Here is a 22,647-nt window from a genome sequence, read left to right on the forward strand (position 1 = left end):
ATTCAGGACACAACACATTCAGTGGCAGACTGAGATTTGAACCCAGGCAGTTTTCCTGGAGCTTGAGCTCTTAAAATAACACTCTACACAGAAAAATTTAAATATGGAGAAAATGGTCATAATTTTTGTCTCATAAAAAAAAATGAAGTGGAGTATTGAACTTACTTTCCTTCCAAGGAAAAAACTTGGCAAAGTAAGTTTTCTGTACTAGGAAAGAACCCCTTGCTAATTAATGAATTGTGATCCCTAAACTTAGGACCAAACTTACCCACAGATATGAGGCAGATGATTAAATACTTAATGATTTTCCATAGGCAAGGCCTCTCCTCTCTGTGCCTGGCTGATTCCTTTAGTTGCTAAAAGTCCAATATGATAGTCACTAGCCACATATGCATTTAATTTGAAATTAATTGAAATCAATTAGAATTAACATTTTAGTTACTCAGTCACACTAGCCACATTTCAAGTGCTCAGTAGCCATATGGGCTAATTACTATATTGAACAGTGCAAGTATGAAACAGTTCCATCACTGCAGAAAATTGAATTGGACAGTGCTGCTCTGGTCCTTTATCCCATTGATGCAAGGCTTTAATTTCTCTTCATTCTGCACTATTCCTGGAGGGACCATATTTCCATGGTCTACCTTCCCCCGAACTTCAGTCCTATTTTTACAAACTAAAATTATATCTGAGTGTAGAATACTATTGTGGAGTATATGGGCTTTGGAGTAAGACATTTCACATCCTAACTCTCTTATTTACCAGCTGTGTGACTTTAGGCAAGTTATTTAATTTTGCTGATCCTCACTTTTCTCATCTATAAAATGGATATCTTAATCTTTTCCTCATGGTTTTGTTTAGGATTAAATGAAATAAAATATGTAAAGCTTCTGATAGGCCTCAAACACGATGATTTCCTTCCTTCCATTCCTATTTCAGTTAATGACGTCACCAATTACTCAGGTTTCCAAACTGGAAATCTCAGTCATCTTCAATTCTTCCTTCCTCTTCAACTACCCACATCAAATTAGTCATCAAGCCCTATTGCTCCCCCCTCAGGGATGCTTCTCAACTTCCGTCCCTCTTCTCTGTCTCTACTCCCAGTGTCCTAACTGGCTCTTCATGCACTGTTTCAGAATCCTGCTAATCGACCATGGTGACACCCATTATTCCCAATCCAAGCCTTCCTTCACACTGCTGCCAGAATGATCCTTCTATAAAAAAGACACTGATGATGTCATTCCCCTCCTTTAAACCTGCTGATGACTTCCAGCTGCTTGAGGATAAAATTTGAGCTACTAAACCTAACGACTCACATGACCAACCCCTCACTCCATTTCAGACCTACATTTGGACTCCTCTACTACCAACCTCCCTTTCAGCCACCCCTCCCCGAGCTCATACCTCCTGCTATAGCCCCTCACTATACCCCATGCCGCAGCAACCTATACCCAGGAGGCATTCCCAGAGCATGCAATGGCCATTATGGCACACACCCTTCTCAGGCTGAACTCACACTTTTACATCTTTACCTGGCAAATCTTATGTCTTCTTTAATGTCCAATTCAGATATTACTTCTTCTATAAAAGCTCCTTCAACTCCTTTAGGAAAAGATGGTCACCAGGTACCTGTGTTGTCACAGATTTAAGAGTGTAGATGCTGTATTCGGGCTACCGGAGTTTAAATCCTGGCTGCATTACTCTCCCACTGGTGGTTTTGGGCAAATAACTTAATTTTTTCCAATCTCAGTTTACTCGTCTGAAAATGTTGATAATCATAGCATGCATATCTTAGTGTTATTACCAAATGTATTGGTCTGTTTCTATTGCTTATAACAAAATACACAGAACTGGGTAATTTATGAGAAAACAAAATTTATTGCTTACAGTTTCTGAGGCTGGGAGGTCCAAAGTCCAGGGAAGACATTTGTTGAAGGCCTTGGTGGTGGCAACAGTGATGGCAGGGTATCACATTGCAAAAAATGGCAGAACCGAGAGAGCTAGCTCCTCATGCACTCTCCTTTTAAATCCTTCAGCACCATGCCCATGACCAACATTTTTAATCCATTCACTAAGGCATGGTCCTACAATCTAATCACTTCTTCAAGGCCCCACCTTTCAATTACCGTAATAGGATTTCCTACCCTCCCATCACAGTGGGGGTCAAGTTTCTAATACATAAAACTTGGGGGACACAATTCAAGCTTCAATGAGTTTGGGGGGACATTCAATCCACTACACCAAAGTATATGAGATAACACACATAAAGCTCATAATCATGTGCCTGGCTCATAGGCAAACACTTTATATATATTACCTATTACTACAGTGATTGATTATCTATCTCATCTTTTTGCCTCTATTTGGGTTTTCTTTTACATTTCAAATAATTTTAGTCAAAAATTGTTTATATTTCACATTTACATTTGATTTTACATTAAAAAGTGTTTTATTACAGAAGTACTTCATATTCATTGAACAAAATTTAAGAACCATAGATGCCAAACCAAAAAGATTAAATTCCCTATTGTTAGAGACACCTCTTGGTTTCAAGCAAAAGGAACTCACTCTATTTAACTTATCCAGAAAAAAATTTATGGGAGGGTGTCAGGTAGCTCACTACATCAACACCAAGATGAAGAATCAGGTTGAGAAAAGGGTCAGCATCTATGGAAGATGGCAGCAATAACAGACAAGACCATGGCACAGTATGTCACCAATGGCACCACCCCACTAGACACTTGCTGCAACCACGGTTCCTGAAGCTTTGCAACTTAGCATCACCCTCTGCCTATTCAAGGCCACAAGGGAAAGTATCTGAGTGGCTGAGCCAAGGCACGTGCCCATGTCCTAGCTTCCAGAAGACAGAGTGAAGGAATATTTGCCTCCCTGCAGGTTCCATATTGTGGGGTGGGACCATCCTGCAACCCAAACTCACACAATGGGGGATTCAACAAAAATAAGAAAAGGGTCTTAGCCCCTCACCCAGTCTCACACCCCATGATGTTTTACCCATACTTCATCACTCATGTACTTCATGTACTTCCAAGCATTGGTGCCTTTGCTTATGCTGTTCCCTCTGCCTGGAATATCCTCCCTGCTTTATACATTGCCCACTCCTACCTTCTTCACCTTGTCCACCCTTCAAAATCATACTCATTCTTCGGAGGCTGAGATTCTTCCTTGAATCTACCACACAGGTTAATTACTCACTTCTTGATTCCAGGGCATGTCACATGGTTTTGTAGGACTTCATACATACAATTTGATGTTGTATCATTCTTTGTTGCTATACTCTGAATTCCCATTTCCAGCCTCATCACATAGAAGACACTTCATAAATATCTGTTTAGTAAATGAAGAAAAAAGAAAATTAGATTTTAAGGTACTATACTGAGCACTTTACAAATGTTAATTTAGTTTCAATTTATAACTCAATTTTTCCTCAGATAGGCTGTATCACCATTTTATAACAGAGGAAACAGACCAGAGGAGTTAAGTTACTTCCTAAGGTCATACAGCTATTAAGGGACAGAGGCAGAATTTGAGTAAGACAGTCTCACTGTTTTGCCTCTGTGAGAGGTGGTACATGGTCTTTTTTCTGGGGAATTCCACCATGTGGGTTTTTTATGTTTTGTTTTGTTTTTTAAAGCCCTGTCACCCTCCTGGTAAGAAGAGAAAGCTAATTAAATGTTTCTGTAAATTTTCACTGTTGAAAAATATATTTAGTAAATTTTATAAACACTTATTCTGTGGTTCTTGAATAATGGTTATGGATGGCTCTATACAAGAATTCATAAAAATTCAATTAAATGAGCAGAAAAGCACATAATAAAATTTATCGCACTCTTTGCTCTTCCCCCAGTTTACCAGGAGTTGTTACAGGCATTTCATTGAATGGGCCTGGCTACAAAGAATTTATGTTCTTATGCTCAGGGCAATCTTCTCCCCTGGCTATATGATATCTTCTCACCACCCCCAGAATCATTATTTTGCTTATCTTCACACATTAGAAATTTGAGTCCAGAGTAGCAATGTGCATAGTGTCTCACAATCAATTCTGCACAGATGAAGGCAAGATTTTAAATCTTGTGAATGAAGGAAAACCACTACCTTCATGTTCAAAAGTACAACATAAATAACACCATCCAACCTAGAAAAATACTGAATTTTAAATTCATATAAACATAATTAAATAGGAGGGGGGGAATCTGAAATGAAGAATGCTCAGAAAAAGATGTTAAAAAATTAACTGGAAATCATTTACGGAAGTAAAATGCTTCACTCATACTGAAAAAAACAAGAAATATATGGCTAATTTGCAAAGGAATTGATAGTCTCCTTGATCAAACGAGGAATGTATAGTCTCCTTTCTCTATTTGTTCCTGCCAAGTATCTTCCACCTTCAAGTGCCTCATTACAAGATCTACAAAAAAAAAAAAAAAAAGAGAGAGACATAAAGAAAGAAATATGGAGAAAAAGACCCTTTGGTTTTTAAGAGATCTTTATAATAAGTAAACATTCGTCATTAGGTTAAATGAAAACTTGCTTCTTACAAATATCTGAAAGTATAAAAACTGAATTTGAGGGGGATAGAGGCATTAGCATAGGAAAAAGAAGTGTGATTAAAAGTAATAGTACAGAATTACTAACAGCGAGGTTAGATGTTAGAAAAAAAGATTCTTGGTAAGGTCAATTAGATAAAAGGAAAAACTTCAAAGAGATACAAGTGCTCCATCCCTTGAGACATTTAAAACTAACCTGGACAAAGAACTAGAATATATTTTGTACAAAGCAATCCTTTCTGACAAGCTGGTAGATTAGCTCTAATTGATTTTTCCACCTCTAATTTCTTTGACTCTCTGAAATGCTATTCTTAAAAGACAGATGAGTTTTTCTTGAGGTTGAAATTTTTGTCTTTATTTCAATCAAATGAGATATGATTTCTGATGAAAATAGTTTCCAAGCCAGTTACTTTGCAAGTAATAATTCATACCCTTATTGAGACTATAAAATTTTAAAATCAAAGTTACAGCATTAATAAACATGATAATTCACAACATATTTTCTTCCCTCATGCATTAGCAATAGTCTTGGAATAAGGTTTCCAGAAATGAAGGAATCAGGTACAGTCCAAAAACAAGAAAAGTAGAGCAGGCTAATATTCTACCAGTTTTTACTTTCTTGCCCTAGGTTCATATCCTGTCTAGAAATTTACCACTGAGAGAAAAACATTTAGTTCCATTGAAACTATGTCAAAGTTTGCATTATTGGGTGATAACAGTTTTGTGGAGGTAAGGTACAATATTATATAGGTGTTATTTATTTTAAGAAAAGAGCTAAGTTAGAAATGTACTAGAAAAAGCTTTGCCTGATGTCTTTGAATTTTCTTGGAGAATATTTTCCTTAGGGAAAGAAGAGGAAACTAGGTAAAACGGGATAGATCTCTTTCTCCTTACATATATTGTGACTTTCAAAGCAGTTCCTAAATATTTTTTTTTTTTTTTTTTGTCGTTTTTTCGTGACCGGCACTCAGCCAGTGAGTGCACCGGTCAGTCCTATATAGGATCCGAACCCGCCGCGGGAGCGTCGCCACGCTCCCAGCGCAGCACTCTACCAAGTGCGCCACGGGCTCGGCCCAAGTTCCTAAATATTTTTATAAGTAGAAAGCCAACTGTAATGCAATGTATCAAGCAATCCTTCCATTTCCTACTTGTCTATAATGTGACCTCTGTCATATACCCAGTTCTCATTAGTCTGTTCCTAGGCTCTTTATTTCCTTTTGTGGATTATTTTTTCTATTAGTGTGCTAATGCTGCACCATATTAATTACTATAACTTGTAATATATCTTGATATTTCGTACGGCAGATCTTTCTTTGTCCTGCTGTATCACAACTGCCTTAGCTCTTCTTTTACAATATCTCTTCCATATAAAATTAACAATCAATATCTTAATTTTGATGAAAAATCTTGCGAATTTTTATTGGTATTACATTTAATAGAGATTAACTTGAGGAGAACTGACATTTTTACTGTATGGAATCATCCCATACGTAAATGTACTATATTTCTATTTATTCAAGTCCTCCTCATTTTTAACAAGTATTCTCTACAACTACTAAACTCTAAGCTTGTGAAAACCCATACAACTTTTCAAGTTTGAGATTGGTATCAGTAAGAGAACTTGACCTTTTATATTGTCCTAAATCTGCTGCTTCTTCAGCTGATGTGAAACTGATGGACAAAAGGCTATTATTCTCACTTTATTTTTACTAGAGTTGACCTTGGAAAAAAACAGTGAGAGGATGGAGTCAGTCAAGCATAACGATTTTGTCAAAGTGACTGATGTTTATATAAATCCAGTATGGTATGGAGTATCAGCCTCAATCCCAATCAGCTTTAAGCTTACCTCATATAAATGCCTCATATAAATCTTCTCATGTTTGCAATAGAAGTCACAAAGAAAAAAGAAATAACTATCTTTCTCTTAACTGGTGTGTTGAGACCACTTATGTTAATAATTCCTAGAGCAATCACTAAAAATGAGAGAAAGAACTAGCCAAAAATATAATACACAAAGTAAAACAGAATAGTAAAAAGTATTTAAATAATTCAAAAGTATATAGGAAAGGGAGAAGAAAAGGAACAAAAATATAAGAAATAAAGAGAAAATAATAAAAATGTGGACTTAAATCCAACTATATTAGTGGTTACATTAAATGTAAATGGCCTAAACACTTTAATTAAAACAGATTCTCAGATTGACTATAAAAATAAAAAACCTAATTATATCTATCTACAAGAAAGCCAGTTTAAATATTATACAGATAGGCAAAATAAAAAGATAGAAAAGGAATATACCATGAAAATACTAGTCAAATGTTCTTAGTTTGCTAAGGCTACCATAACAAAATACCACAGAAGGGTAGTTTAAACAAAAGAAATTTTATTTTCTCACAGTTCTGGATGCTGGAAGTTCAAGGTCAAGGTGCCAGCAGGGTGGATTTCTCTAGAGGTCTCTCTCCTGGGTTTGTAGATAGCCACCTTTTCTCTGTATTCTCACATGTTTTTTTCTCTGTGCACAAGCCTCCTTGGTGTCTCTTCCTCTTCTTATAACGACACTAGTCATATTGGATTAGGACCCACCCATAGACCTCATTTAACCTTAATTACCTCTTTAAAAGCCCTATCTCCAAATATAATCACACTTCACAGTACAGGGTGGTTAGGGTATCAAAATATGAATTTGGGGGACTCACAATTCAGTCTATTACATCAAAAGAAAACTGGATGGATTATATTAATTTCAGACAGTAAACTTCAGAACAAGGAAAATTACCAGGGTAAAATTAGCGGCCCAAAATACACGATGCAAAAACTGACAGAACTAAAAAGAGAAATCAACAAATCTACAATTATACACGGAGCTTTCAGCACTCTACCCTCAGTAATGACTAGAATAAGTAAACCAAAAAAATCAACAAGGATATAGAAGATCTAAATAACTTTATCAACCAACTTGACCTCATTGACATTTGTAGAATGCTCTGGCCAACAACAGCAAAATACACAAACTTTTCAAGTGTGCATGGAAAAATTTAAATCATACAAAGTTATTTCTCTGATCATACAGAATTAAACTAGAAATTAATTACAGAATGATATCTGGAAAATCCCCAAACATCTGAAAATTAAACAGTGCACTCTTAAATAATCCATTTGTCAAAAGAAAGTCTCAGGAAACATTAGAAAATAGTTTGAATGGAATAAAAATAAAAATTTTCAAAGTTTGTAGGATACAGCTAGGTGTTTAAACAAATATTTATACCATTTAATAATTATATTTTTTAGAAAAAAAGACTCAAATCAATAATCTAAGTTTCCATGCTAAAAAAAGAAGAGCAAATTAAACCCAAAATAAGTAGAAGAAAGGAAAAAATAGAGCAACAATGATATAGAAATTGAAAAAACAATACAGAAAATCAGTGAAACTGAACGTTATTTCCTTAAAACAAGTTAATAAAACTGATAAGCCTCTAGTTAGACTGATCAAGGAAAAATAAAAAGAGAATTTTAAAATTATCAATATCATGTTAATAAAATAAATTATTAACAACTTTATGCTAATAAATTTGATATTCTGGGTGAAATGGACAAATTCCTTAAAAGATAAAAGTTGTCAAAACTGACCTAAAAAGTAAAATAAAACTTGTATAACTTATATACATTTAAAAAATTGAAAACTTCATGCCCACTAGTGAATTCTATGAAACTTTAAAGGGAAAAATAATACAACTTCAATATAAACTCTTTCATAAAATAGAAAAGGAGGGAAAACTTCCTAACTCATTTTATGAAGCCATAATCACTTTGATGCTGAAACCAGACAAACAAACCATAAGAAAAGAGAATTACAGAGAATGTAGATGCAAATCCCCTTAACAGAATTTTAGCAAATGGAATCCAATTGCACACACATGTACAACTATGGATATTAAACTGACCTTCTTTGGACATGTAGAATGAGTACCTCGTAAACCGTAGCTATTTTTAGGCACTGAGATTTGGGGGTTGTTTCCTGAGAATAACTCATCCTACCCTATTTGCATGACTTCAAAGCTTTTTCTTTTCTTTCTATAAAGAATTGTGACATCTAAGACACCTTATTCCAGAAAACGACTTTTTACTGAACTTTATTAATAGTTCATATTTTCCAAAGGTATCTACGGCTAGCATTTAGCAGATTATGAAGTGGTTTGTAGCAATCCTGGAATTTAAGCCATCCTAGTTCCTAAAGGGGAGCTTCTAAGCCTCTAAGACTCTTTCACACCATGTCAGTTAACCTGAAACATAAACCACCAAAAGTTGGCAGGGCTTACAGTAAAGAAAACCAACACTAAACATCAAATACATTAGAATGGTAAAATTCCTGTTGGGTTATGGTTATCAGAAAACAAACAAATTGCCTTCTGTTTTCAGGGTTTAAAAAAACAACAAAACAGGAAACAACTACACGTGAAAAATGAATGGATGTCATAGGCACTGCAATGAATTACAAAGCTGAGAAGTTCATAAAGATCACCTTTAATATAAATCAAGTCTTTAGTAAGCAATACTTCTTTTACTCATGGCTTCTTTGGTATTCAGAAGTTTAAAGTAGAATAAATAGAAATATAATACATTTTGTATATGTTTGAAGCATAATATACATGTGAGATGAAGAGATAGTACAGGAAATAGGCAATAAGGAAGCAAGGAAAAGTACAAAATAATATGAATAATAAAGATATACAGAGGGGCCCCACCTAGGGGCCTGGGGAATGGAGCTGGGGACCAGACCTCCTCCCACAACCAGGCACACTGTGCCCGCACCTTGGGGCTCACCCAGTGACCCGAGACTTGGATCTGGGGACCAGACCCCCCTCCCACAGCCAGGCACACCATGCCAGTGCCTCGTGGCCTGCCAGGGGACCCAAGGCATGGATCCAGGGACCAGACACACCCCACAACCAGGCACACCACCAGCGCCAAGGAGCATGCCAAAAATATCACCTCCATGTGGTTGGCCCACCACAGCCACCACAATAGATGGTGACAGCTAGATGCCACAACCACCACACAGATGGTCTGCCAACCACTGGAGCGCATTGACACAAGGAGAGTCACTAGCAGAGAAAAAGAAAAGAAGAGGATGTTTCTCTCCACAAAGCCCATTTCAGAGTGACAGAAGAGGCATCTGCTCTATGATAATATTGGGGGACCTGATCACACCTCTCAACATTACACAGATCATCTAGGCAATAAATCAACAGAGTAACCATTATTCTTTCAGGAGAGAAGAAATCTAGGGTAATTAGAGGGGGAGGAGGGAGGGAATGGTGGAAGGGGAGAGATTAGACAAGGGGCATAAAGAATAATTATGATTTGTAACAATACATATGCTAGTAATATTGATTTGATCAACGTATGTCAACGTTGAGCCCCCAAAATATGTATAATCAATTTTGATTCAATAAAAATAAGTAAATAAACAAATAAAAAGATATATAGAAAAGTAAGGCTTAAATAGGAGATTCAGAGAATAAGAGTATTTTTTCAAAAGCAAACATGTATGAAATAAAATGCAATGCAAATGATTGATTTATGGGAATTTATTAGTTTGGGAATATATTAAAGCCTGAAAATATGACATATATGTATATATATGCAATCAATCTCAAAATGCAGTATTTCTCTTGTTCTTCCTCCCTCTCTATCTCTTTCTGTCCAAATACATACAAAGTTGTTTTCCACTCAGTTTCTTGGCATAAAAGCTATCCATAAGTGTAAAACATAATTTCACTTTAAGTAAAAACATTTTCTTTTTGAAGCTTTGCTGCAACATGGAAATAATTATTGCCTGAAAGACTCCCATTCTCCCAATAACTAGGAGGGAAAGGGGCTTCCCTCTTCTCAGAACTGCCACCAGTTCTTATATGGTAAGCAGCAGGCTAGTGACTGAGATTCTTGCCTTTTAGTCCTAAGTTCCTTGGTAGCCACACTCGCTTAACAAACATATTTGAGTACCTACTATGCAGTAGGCAATGAGCTGGTCATTGTGCTATTTGGCCTGCCATTCCAAAAAAGTTAAACTATCATAGTATTATAAAAGACACAGCTATTATTAGGCTCATCTCTGGCCCACTGTTATGGGTTGAATTGTGTCTCCCAGGAAAGATATGTTGAAGTCCTAACACAGTACCTCAGAATATGACCTTATCTGGAAATAGGGTCAGATGTAATTAGTTATGATGAGGTCATACTGGAGAAGGGTGAGCCCCTACTCCAATATGACTGATATCCTTATAAGAAGTCATGTGAAGATGCAGGGAGAAAGCCACGTGAAGATGGAGGTAAAGATTGGAGTGGTACATCCATAAGCCAAGGAACACCAAAGATTGACAGCTGTCATCTGAAGCTAAGAGAGAGGCATAAAAATGGATTTTCCCTCAGAGCTCTCAGAAGAAACCAACCCTGCTGACAACTTGATTTTGAACTTCTAGTATCCACACTGTGAGGGAATAAATTTCTGTTGTTTTGAGCCATCCAGTACATGATTTGTTACAGCAGCCCTAGGAAATTAATGTATGTATTCATTTTGAATAAATAACTTGGTAAATATATAAAACTTATACAGGAATATTTTTAATAAACTAATATTTTTAAACTTTAGAGATTTTCAGAAGTATCAGAGAGAAAATAAAGCCTGAAAAAGTCTTGCAAAATGTTATTGTCCTTTTCTGTGGGGACACATTGACAGCACTAAAAAAAACTCCCTAGAGTCAAAGAGTTATTTTACCTCCATTTTATTTCAGTATTGATTTTGTAACAATATGTAGAATGAACAGCAAATCTGATAAATGGATCCTCCAAATGTGATTTGCAGTAACAAGAGGGGCACAACAAATGTCTCAAGTTTTGGTGTGCAACCTCCCACAGGTACTGGCCTCACTCAGTCTTCTACATTTAAAATATAATTCATGCTGTTGCCAGGGGCTTGGTGGAAAGGGGAATAAGGAGTTATTGTTCTATGAGCATAGAGTTTCAATTTGCAATATGAAGAGTTTCGGAGATGAATGGTAGTGACGGTTGCACAATGTGAGTGTACTTAATGCCACTAAACTGTACATTTAAAAATGGTTAAGATGGTAAATTTTGTTATGTATTTTATCACAATGTTTAGAAAAATGAAAAGTTAAAATGTAAGCCATGCTAGAAAAACATACATATATATATATATAATTAATGCTTTATCATTGTATTTGAGAATATAGATCTATAATTCATACAATAATCTAAGTTTGCAAAGTAATTTTCACTGGGATTTGAAAGTAGAAAGAATCTCATTAAAGATAACTCCCATATTAGTCAGGGCACTTTGAGTTATAGGGCCAAAGCAGGCCTGAGTAAAACAGGGGATGCACTGGTACATAAAACTCGAGGTCTGGGGGCAGGTTGGTGATGACTGGGACTAGTGGATTAAGAGGATATCATTAGAACTGGGTCTTTCTCTGGCTCCATGTTCTGCCTCTAGCAGGACCCTTTCCCACAGTGGCCCCAGCAGTTCTAGACCTGTACTCCTCCAGCCAGTTATTCCATCAGCTCTGGCCAAAGTCCTGGAATATAAGAGCCTGGCCTGGATTTCATGCCCACCCTGAAGCCAAAAACATCAGGGGTTGTCCAGCCCCACCAAAGCAAGTCTCTGAGAACTGGTGAGGATGCCACCTGCCCCCCCAAAAATGATGTGCTGTTAATAAAAGAGGAATAAATGCTGAGTAGGCAAAAACAATACAAGTTCACTACATGAAGCAATCAGATGTCCTCTAAATTTAATGTGGGTTAATTACATGTGTTAAACATGTAGAAAACAGCCTCTGTGATGTCAAGCTACTAAATGTCTCATTAGCCAATAATAATTACAGATGTGTCCCATTCTCTTAGACTGGAGAAAACACAGATAAAAAACTAGGAGAAATTAACCTAAAGGTAAAAAGAAAAAAGGAAAAAATCAAAGTAGGTAATTTTTTTTTAACCAGAGTTGTAGGTCAAAATAGCTAAGGTTAATAAGCACATTTAGCTTCCATTCCCCAGTCATCACAATGGCTTCAACAAAGGAAGCCAGAGTGAATTAAGTCCATTCAGCAATGTGAAAATGATCATACTAAGCAAATAAACAGACAACAAATAAGCCTATATTAACCAGAAATGGAACATGTTATGCTGGTTAAAAGAAGTTCCTGTCATTAGAAGCATGTAGTCCAAAAGAGAGTTCAAACTGGGGAAAATGGACCCATGAACTAACAGACAAGCAGATTTTAAAAACTCTGAAATGTACACTAGCATGGATAATTTAAAGAAAATTAATTTTCAGAGTCTCAGCTTTCATTGCACTCTTTCCTAAAATTGGGCCTGGGAGCGTCATACTCACCCTTGATCCTCTCTGCAGAAGGCACGCCTGTCTCCCAGCCTGAGTCTGACTCTGGTGTGTTCCTCGGCTGTAAGACAAATAGGACTAAGCAAAGGAACAATACAACATACTGCCTGCAGTGTTGAGGTGGCTAAAGATTATAAAGACTGTATTGTTTTACAAGTCCAGTGATTCTTTGCTACTAACAAAATTGAAGGGAGAAGGAATGAAGTTGTCAGCTGATAGATAACGTAATGTAAGTTTTATGATTTTTGGCATATAACTTAGAAGGAGTGCAAAAAATATAGTAACAGTGCTACAGCAAAATTCCTTCCATTCCCTTCTATTCTTTATGTGAACAAGGTTTCTCAGAGCTTATATCTATAGGACTGAAAAACAGGAATAGAATTGATATTAAATCCTGTTTCAAAATAAATAACAGTAAACCCTGTAGAGATAGTAATACCTTCATTTACCCGCAAATACATAAATTAATTTTTAAAATACAGCCTCATTCATCTCATTAAGAGCTGCACTTCCAATAAAATTTACTTTCTATTTTAATAATTACCCATAAAATTTGTGACATATTTATGATATTTTGATTAATTATATGCAGGTAATAACAATAACTCAAATTAGAAGATGTTTTAAAATATTTAAAGCCTTATGTCACAGGAAATTAAAATAAAATTTAATTTTGATTTACATGTATACATCTATGTATATGCAGATCTGTTGTAGCAAATTATGTTACAATGACCAATAAAAAATTTTCAGGCATAAGAATACATTACATTATGATAAAAGTGCTAGTAGAAATGGAATGAAAATATGAGATAAAGGGCAAAAAGGAGCAATGTAAGATTTCCAACTGTTAACTAGCTGGCTTAAGTATTTTAAAAATTCATGATGGTGAGTATCAAATTGCTATGGTATTTAATTACATTGGATACATCTAAAAGAGTGACACTTTATCAATATGTCTATTGCACTAGAATTATATTCTTTGCAATGATTTAAATTCATGATTAAAAGTTTTAGATGTCAATTTTAAATTGTGTGAGGGGGTACATAATTTACGGTCCCTATTAGCCAAAAATGTTTGAAGAACTGATCTGAAAGAAGAAACAAGACAGATATTTTAAAAAGAAAGTAAAGCAATACGGCAATCAATGAGTCTCAAGTGAGCTCACAGACAAGCAGACACAAATGTTTAGGAGGTGGTCATACTTGCAGTGGTTTGAGAGAAGGTACAAGAGGAGGTGAGGTTCCCAGGGGTAGAGTCAGGCTGAAGCCAAAACTCTTTCAGAGTCTCCACTTTTAGTCCCAGAAACTTGATTTGGTCAGAATACTTCAGGAAGAACATTCCAACTATAACTCACAGGTTACTTATTAATTTATAGTAAGAACTGCATCTGTCACATCCATTATGATGTGATAGGAGTCAAATTACAACCAGAAGATCATTTGCTGGGTCCATCAGAATTGGGAAAAGAGCTGAGAATGGTATGATGTAAGAGCATAACACCTTAGGCTGTGACAGCTGGCTGTACCCATCTGTGTGAGCAGGGGGACCCCAGCTGAAGGGTCAGGATGTATCACAGGCAGAGCTGGGTGAGATCTTGCCAGCTACTGGCTCATGGGTCTTCCTTGTGTATGGTAGGCCATGGTTTCTCAGACCCACTAAATGAGAATACTAAGAATTCATAATGAAATTCCAGTCCTGTCTCCTTCGTTTGACTTGCTGGCCACCACCTAAACTGAACTTCTGGGCATCCTGATTCCTTTATCACACATTTAGAGACAACATTTTGGCCTTTCTCTAATATAATATAAATTATATCCATTTCATGTGAATTTTTCTTGTTTAATGAGCAGGTAAAATTTTATTTCCAAATCTTTGTGGGAGTAAGGATGGTGGGAATTCCCACATATCATCCATAAAGTATGTGAAAATGCAATTATAAAATTAACAGATGAGAAGAAACTTGAGCATATTAATTATTCAAAATGGGGGCTAATGAAGAACACTCACACTGCCCTGCTCTAATCAGAGCCACTTTGAAAACAACTGGCAAAGAAGAAAGCTAAATTAATTCAGTCCACATTTACTGAGCACCAAGTAATGCACTGAACCATGCCAAGATCATGCCAAGGAAAAGGAGTTAGACTCTGCTATTGAGACCTCACATGTAATCAGGTCATTCTAATACAGTGTGATAAATGCACAATCAAGGAATAAAAGAGGGTTACAGGAGCACAGTGTAGGGGAATGAGGGACATTTAACCTGTATCTTTAAAGAAGAGCAGAAATTCACTAGGAGACAGGAAATAGCCATTCAATATTGAGGGAATTATCCAGATTCTGTCAAAGGCATTGCACCTTTAGAGAATGGTAAAAAGTTCAGTGTTTCTAGAACATAAGGTCTGGATTGGGGAAAGTGGGGAAAGTGACAGAAGTTTGGATTTTACCAATCTGCAATGGGAGAGTATGAGTAGGATTTCATGCTGATTGGACCTGTGGGCCACCAAGAAGTAGCAACCATCCTAGAAACCTTGGGAAGACACACAGGGGTCAGAGGGTGGGATATAAAAATGCAGAAGCCCATCACCTCTTTGAGATTTCTAGGAGTCCAGAAGTCTGGGCCATGTCAGGATATCCCTTCCAAGGATAAGGACAAGTTGCTGTATATGGCCCCTCTTATCAATAAGAAAAAAGCAGAATATCTAGTGTAGTTAAAGTATTTTGGAGGCAACGTACCTATGTGGAATTGCTACTTTGACCCATTTACCTAACAGCTTCAAGGCTTCTCATTTTGAGTGAAGTACAGAGAAAGAGATGACTCTGCAACAGGTGCAGGCTACGGTGAAAGCTGCTCCACGACCTGGGCTGTATGGCTAAATCCCATGTAGATCCCATGGTGAGATCAAAGTGTCTGTGACAGAGAGGGATGCTGTACAGAGCCCTTGGATGTCTCCTCAGTTCAGACCTTCAGGATTTTGGAGCGAAGCTATACCATTCCCTGAAGATAACTATTCTCCTTCTGAGAAACAGTTTCTGGCTTGCTATTGGGCCCTAGTAAAGACTGAACTATTCATACTGAGGTGCTCTGGGTGTTGACTGACCCACCATGCCATAGCACTGGACGTGCACAGCAGCTCTCCCCCATCAAGTGGAAGTGGTATGTCAAGGCCTCTAGCAGGTCCTGAAGTAAGTCGTGTGGGCAAGTGACTCAGATGGGGATGGCTTCCATGTTTGCTATAATGCTTCTTTTCTCTCAACCCATGCTCATGGCCTATGGGAAGTAGGAGAAAGAAGTCACAAATATGAACAATGATCATGATCAGTTTCAGAAGGAAGGACTTTCATAGTTATGAATATTTCTTCCTTACTTTGACAGGCATGTTTGTGTATATATTAATCAGTTCATTTCTTTTTTTTCTATTCCATTTCCCCACTATATAACCTAATGTGTGTATTAGTCCATTTCTGTTGCTTATAACAAAATACCTGGAACTGGTGATTCATAAGAAAACAAAATTTATTTCTTATAGTTTTGGAGGCCGGGAAATCCAAAGTCCAGGGAACACCTCTGGTGAGGGTCTTCTTTGGTGGTGGCTTTACAGCATGTGTCTCACATGGCAGAAAATGGCAGAGCAGAGAGAGAAAGTCTCACTGCTCTCTGTTTAAAGCCCTCAGAGCCAAGCCCCTGACCACCATTATCAATCCATTCACAACAGCATGGTCCTACAATCTAATCACCTTTTCAAGGTCCCACCTTTCAATTACCATAATAGGATTTTCTGCCCTCAACAGTTACAGTGGGGATTAAGCCTCAATGAAGTTGGGGGGCATCCAATCTATAGCATTCCATCCCTGACCCCCCAAAACTCATGTTCTTTTCACACACAAATACATTTATTCCATCCACAAAGTCTTAACTTGTTTCAACTCAAAAGTTCAAAGATCAAAGTCCCATCTGTGAAATCAAAACAACTTATCTATTTCCAAGATACAATGGTGGGACAAGCATAGGGTGCATATTCCCATTCAAAAAGGGAGAAATAGGCCAAAAGAAAGTTGTGATAGGTCCTAAACAAGTCTGAAAACCAGCAGGGCAGGCATTAAATCTCAAAGCTGGTGAATCATGTACCTGAACTCCATGTTCAACCTCCTCTGCACACTGGTGTGGGGGTTGGGTCCCCAAGTTTTCAGGCAGTTCCACTCCTATGGCTTTTCTATCCTGGGCCACACTTCAGCTCTCCCAGGCTGGTGTTCCATCCCGGTAGCTCCACAAATCTGGGGTCTCCAGACCAGAGCAGTCCCACTCTCATGGCTGCATTAGTCATTGCATTGACAGGGTTTCTCTGCTACAGTTCTGAGCCCATGTTTCTGCTCGGCATTGCTCTAGTGAAGGCTCTATGCGGTGAATCCATCCCTGTGACAGATCTCTTCCTGGGCCCCCAGGCTTTGAGAGTCTCACTGCTCTCCTTTTGAGGCCCTCAGAATCGAGCCTCTGACCACTATTATTCCATTCACTATGGGGATCTTCTCAATCTAGTCACCTCTTCAAGGCCCCACCTTTCAATTACCATATTGAGGACTTTCCACCCTCAATAATTACAGTGGAGATTAAGCCTCAATGAAGTTGGGGGTGGGGAGTATCCAATCTACAGCAATGTGTTAATAGTGGTTTACCTTAAGACTCAAGATTTAAGTTACAAAACATCAAAGAGAGGATTAGCTCAGCTATAAGAGGAATAAACATAAATAACTCTAAATGGATAAAGTGGAATTTTGTGTTTTCAGCTGTTTGAGAAACAGTTGCATTGTGTTAAGTAGAAGCATGTGTTTGCTCTTGTCTTTACTGGGAAGTTAAATATTTAGAAGAGCAACCAAGAGTGGCCCCAGGTCCACTACCAGAAAGTTGGCTGCAAACTCCCAGAGGCTGTAACTACCCAGAAGGAACAGATTCCCATAGACCTCTCCAAAAACATCCCCTTCATAGTGTACTTCTTGGCTTCTCAGATTTCCCTGAAAGCTCTGCCTTTATCTGCTCATGCCAGTGCTTCAGGAGAACTGGTCAGTGACTGTCTGATGCTACAAATCTACCACTGCAGACTTTCACTTCCCCAGCTGCTCTCACCATTGTGAAAGATCTGATTCCTGTAATAAATCCCTTATTCCACAGCACTCACAGTGGCTCTGCTTCCGTGACTGAGCCCTAACTGATACAGGGATATTTGAGCAAAGCCTGAAGAAGGTAAGGGAGCAGTCACGAGGCTACCTTGGGGAGAATATTCCAGTCAAAGAGAACAGCAAATACAAAAGTCGAGGCATGAACGTGACTGAGGAAGCCCGTGAACTGAGAGGAGTTAGTGAGAGGAGAAATTAGAAGATGAGATCAGAGAGGTAAGGATGGAGAGAGGCAGGATCATTCAGGGCCTGTAGATAACCAGGAGAGCTCTGGCTTTTTCTCTGCAAGAGATTGGAAGCCATGGAGGGAGTGACATGATCTGACTTATTTTTAAGGGCTCACTCTTGCTGCTATATTGAGAATAGACTGCAGGGGGCAGATAAAGGCAGAAGAAGATGAATCAAAAGTCTGATGCAATGATGCAGATGAGAGACATTATTGACATCCTAAGAGTGCCAGCAGTTCATCCTCTTAGAAACAGGCAGGTGTGGCCTGCAGGGCTTCACCCATACCACTATCTGAGGACTTCAGGATTGTTTGATTCCTCTTGGCACAGGATCTCACATGACATCACAGCAGACCAAGAGACCCACTTTACAGCAAAGGAGATGTGGGAGTGAGCTCAAGACCAAGGGGTCCATTGATCATATCCCAAACCACACCTCCCTGAAGCTGCCAGCCCGCTGGAGTCGTCACCCAGCCCACCAAGGCACCATAGCCAACAGCTGATGGACTCTGGGGTATAAAGGCTGCTCGCCTTGTCTCAGAGGAAGGGCAATTCCACAGTTTGTGGCTCATGCTCCAGAGCCCTCTCCTTATTTTGCTTCCCTCCCTCCCTTAAAGGCTTTTCCTGGAAAGGCTCAATAAATCATGGTGCACTGAATTCCGCTCTCCTGGTCTGCTTCTTTAGAATCCGACCTAAGAGTGAGAAAATGCACCTGTGAGGCAGCATCCAGAAACCCTGCTGGCTACAAGTCTGTGGAGAAGCTGGATTCTTGCTTTAGACAAAGGATCTGCCTTCACTGATTCTTCCTGACTAAACAGATCCTAAGGGCTGGGAGTCAGTCTGTTTCTCGAACTGGCTTCTTTATACCCTGGGAACATACAGTCACATTCCATGAGTTATTGGAAATCATAGGATAAACTCACATCTTATTGGAGTAAGAAATGCGCTAGGAAATTTGGGGGAAATATTTTACATTAGAACAAATACATATCTATTTTGAAGTAGAGTGCAAAACGGGCAGCATTTTTGGATAAAACACAAGATCTCAAAAGGCATGTCTCTCCCGCGGCAGGCAATTGAGGGCCTCCAGAGTGCAAGGTTCTTTGGCTGAAAGGGGTACTTAAGTGGGAAAGCTTGATGAGCATTGACAGAATTGGTGATGGCTGTTTTGAACAAGAGAGAGAAACAGGCTCTAGCCTGCAGACCAAGAAAGAAAAGAAGAGACCCTGGAGCAAGCCTGGGCCTTTGTTTCCATGAAACCAACCTAAAACATGCTTTATAATAACTGGCATGCTTGAGGCCTTCCTATTTGCAAAGCACTGTACATACATGAACTCAATCCCAGCAGCACTCTGTGAGGTGGCTGCTGAGAGTAGCCTGATTTTACATACGGGAATAGTGAAATTCAGAGAGATGAAATAACTTTGCCAAGGTAACTGGAAAATACGTGGTATCCTCATCTATTTCCTCATTCTGTGCCTTTTCTTTGTGCTCATCGAATGTAGGACATATAAAAATAGAGATCCAGGAACTTGGTATCTCTAAAATAAAATGTCACTGAAGTCAAAAAGAGCTGAAACCCAGCCTGAATTATAATATTTCATTTCCCATCTCTTATCCAAATGTTCATTTTATACTTTTGTTCTCTTGATTTCATGTTTTTCAATTGGATATTTTAAATAGAAAACTTTGACTTCTTTTTTTTACCATGATATCTACACACACACACACACACACACACACACACACACACACACACACACACACACACACACAATCACTTATATAAACTTTGCCCTGTGTATAAACTCTTTGGACCGGTATGCTACATAAAAATAAATGAACAAGCAAATAAATAAATAAAAGATAAGTTTGAAAATATCAGAGAACAGAAAACGCGGGTTTCATTAGTATAGAAGTCATAAAGAATCTTTGTAAAGGTTACATTTTGTTTATTTCTTTATTAAAACTTTGCCAGATTCCATGTATGCAGTTTGTTTGCCTCTAAAGACATATTTAAATAGTATTTCAGAATCTCATAAATTCAAGCTCAAATATATATAACCTGGAATTTTTCACGAGAAAAGATTGAGCCTGACTTATCTTCCCCTCATCAAGATGATTATTTAAAAATTGTTTAGTACTTTCTTCATACTCTGCTGAGTTGCTTGGCATAAATCTGGGAATATGAGGTTTGCATAGCCAGCTCTAAAGATGATTTCTATTCCTTTCTGACTAACATTTTTAAAGTCTGGCTCATGTGTTAATTAATGCTCATATTGACATGTTTCCCAAAGTATTCTAAGTTGCATTTGTGATATGGGAGCTATGACAGTTTCTTGCACCTTCTTAAATACTTTGCCCCAATGGATATAGAACATTATTTTTCATAGGTTAGTTACCTAAAATATTCAGAAGCCTTGTAGAAACGTATGATTTCTGACATTAAACTTGACATGCACAGAGTACAATAGTTATACACAATTAAAATTATTTTTTTAAGAAGATGACGTAAAACACTGTGAAGGTCTTTTCCTTGCCTTTCTGAAAAACATTTGATAATTTCATACTTTTCAGGGTATCATTTTGTTGCATATGATATAAATTGTTTTCTAACTTTTTAAACTCGTTTTTCGGGGGACTTCTGGTGAAAATGGCAGGGTAGACGGTACCCAGTGTCACCCTCTCCCACAATAAACCAATTTACAACTATTAAAAAGCAATGACTGCCAACCTGGGGCTGCAAGAGCTCAGGGGTAGAGGAGGAGAGAGACCTATGGAGTTCATGAAGGCAGGAGAAGACGCAATGAGAGAAAAAAGCAACTGCTCTGACCGTTTCGAGCTCCGGCCACTTCAAGGCTGGCCCTGGTGAGCACATGGAGCTGGCAAAAGCTGCAACTGTGCCCTTTCTAGGAAATTTCTTGGAGGCTGCAGGGGAGAGGAAGGCCTCGGAGGCTCCAGGCCAGCAAGACCACAAACAGAGCTCCCATGGACACACATAACAGGGGCCACAGACAACTGAAAAAAGGAGCCACTCAGAGGCCAGTGAGTCATCACAAGGGACTGGTGCATGGCCTGCCCTATGGGAGTTGTTTGGAGTGCAGGGGGTGTGGGAGATGGACCCACCAGAGGAACATTGGGGCACAGCATGGATAGCTGATCTGCCCTCCAATCAGCACAGGTGCATTCAGTGGAAACTGGTCAGGAATACAGAACTGCAGGGGGTGCAGTTTGCTGAAAAGACTCAGGCCCAGACCAGAGTTTCCACACAACCCAGGTATACCAGACCTCACAGGACCTGGAAGAGCTTACAAGGTCAACAATGAAAACCTGAGCTGCACAAAAAGACTTCCCCAGAGAGTCAGCAGCAAAGCAGCAATTTAGCTCAACCACAGGGCTCAAGTGCTGGTTCCCACAGAAAGTTCCCCCATTTTAGAAGTAAGCAAAGGACAACAAATTAGTTCCAGTGCAGAGTTAAAGTGGTGGGAATAGTGAATAATACAACACAGAACTGAAAGAAATAACAAAAAACCCACAGATAAGACACAAAGTTCTGATATTAACCAGTAAAGGTCTAACTCCACCAAAGAACACCTGTAAAACCTAGAAGGACCAGAAGCACCCCAGGATTCTAAGCCAGAGTAGCGGGGGCCCTGAGGGCCTCAGCCACACCTCCCCCAACATCCACATCCAGCCCAGCAGTGACAACCAAACTGCTGCTGGAAGTGCCCCAGGCTCTTGAGCCAGGGCTGTGGGGGGCCAAGTGCCTTAGCCATGCCCCTTGAATTCTGCATCCAGCCTAGCCACAACAAGGCCACTGCCAGAAGCCCCCTGGGCTCCCTTGCCAGAATGAGGGGGGTGCCATGGGCCTCGACCATGGCCCCCTCTTTCCTCCCCCCCACCCTAAATCCACTTTCACCTCTCCGCCTCTCCCCCAACTGCTTCACAACATCTTAGAATGTAAAATAATAATAATAATAAATACATTTAAAAAATAATTTTAAAACCTTGTTTTTCAATATGTAAACAACTCCTAACCTACTAATTAAACTTTGCAGATACTAAACATGTTTAAGATAGAACTTGTGTGATCTCTTAGATATAAAGGCATCAGATAAGCCTAATACATTAATTAGAAATAAAACTCTAACAATGTGGAAGTTTTAGAGAATCACAAACCAAACACTTTTGCTGCAATTTCATGCATTACCCTGGCAGTCTAGGCCACCAAGAGTATAAAACAAAGGGAGCAAAGGTTACGATGAGGATTCA

Source organism: Cynocephalus volans, chromosome 9 (genome assembly GCF_027409185.1).
Source record: "Cynocephalus volans isolate mCynVol1 chromosome 9, mCynVol1.pri, whole genome shotgun sequence".
Classification (NCBI taxonomy): domain Eukaryota; kingdom Metazoa; phylum Chordata; class Mammalia; order Dermoptera; family Cynocephalidae; genus Cynocephalus; species Cynocephalus volans.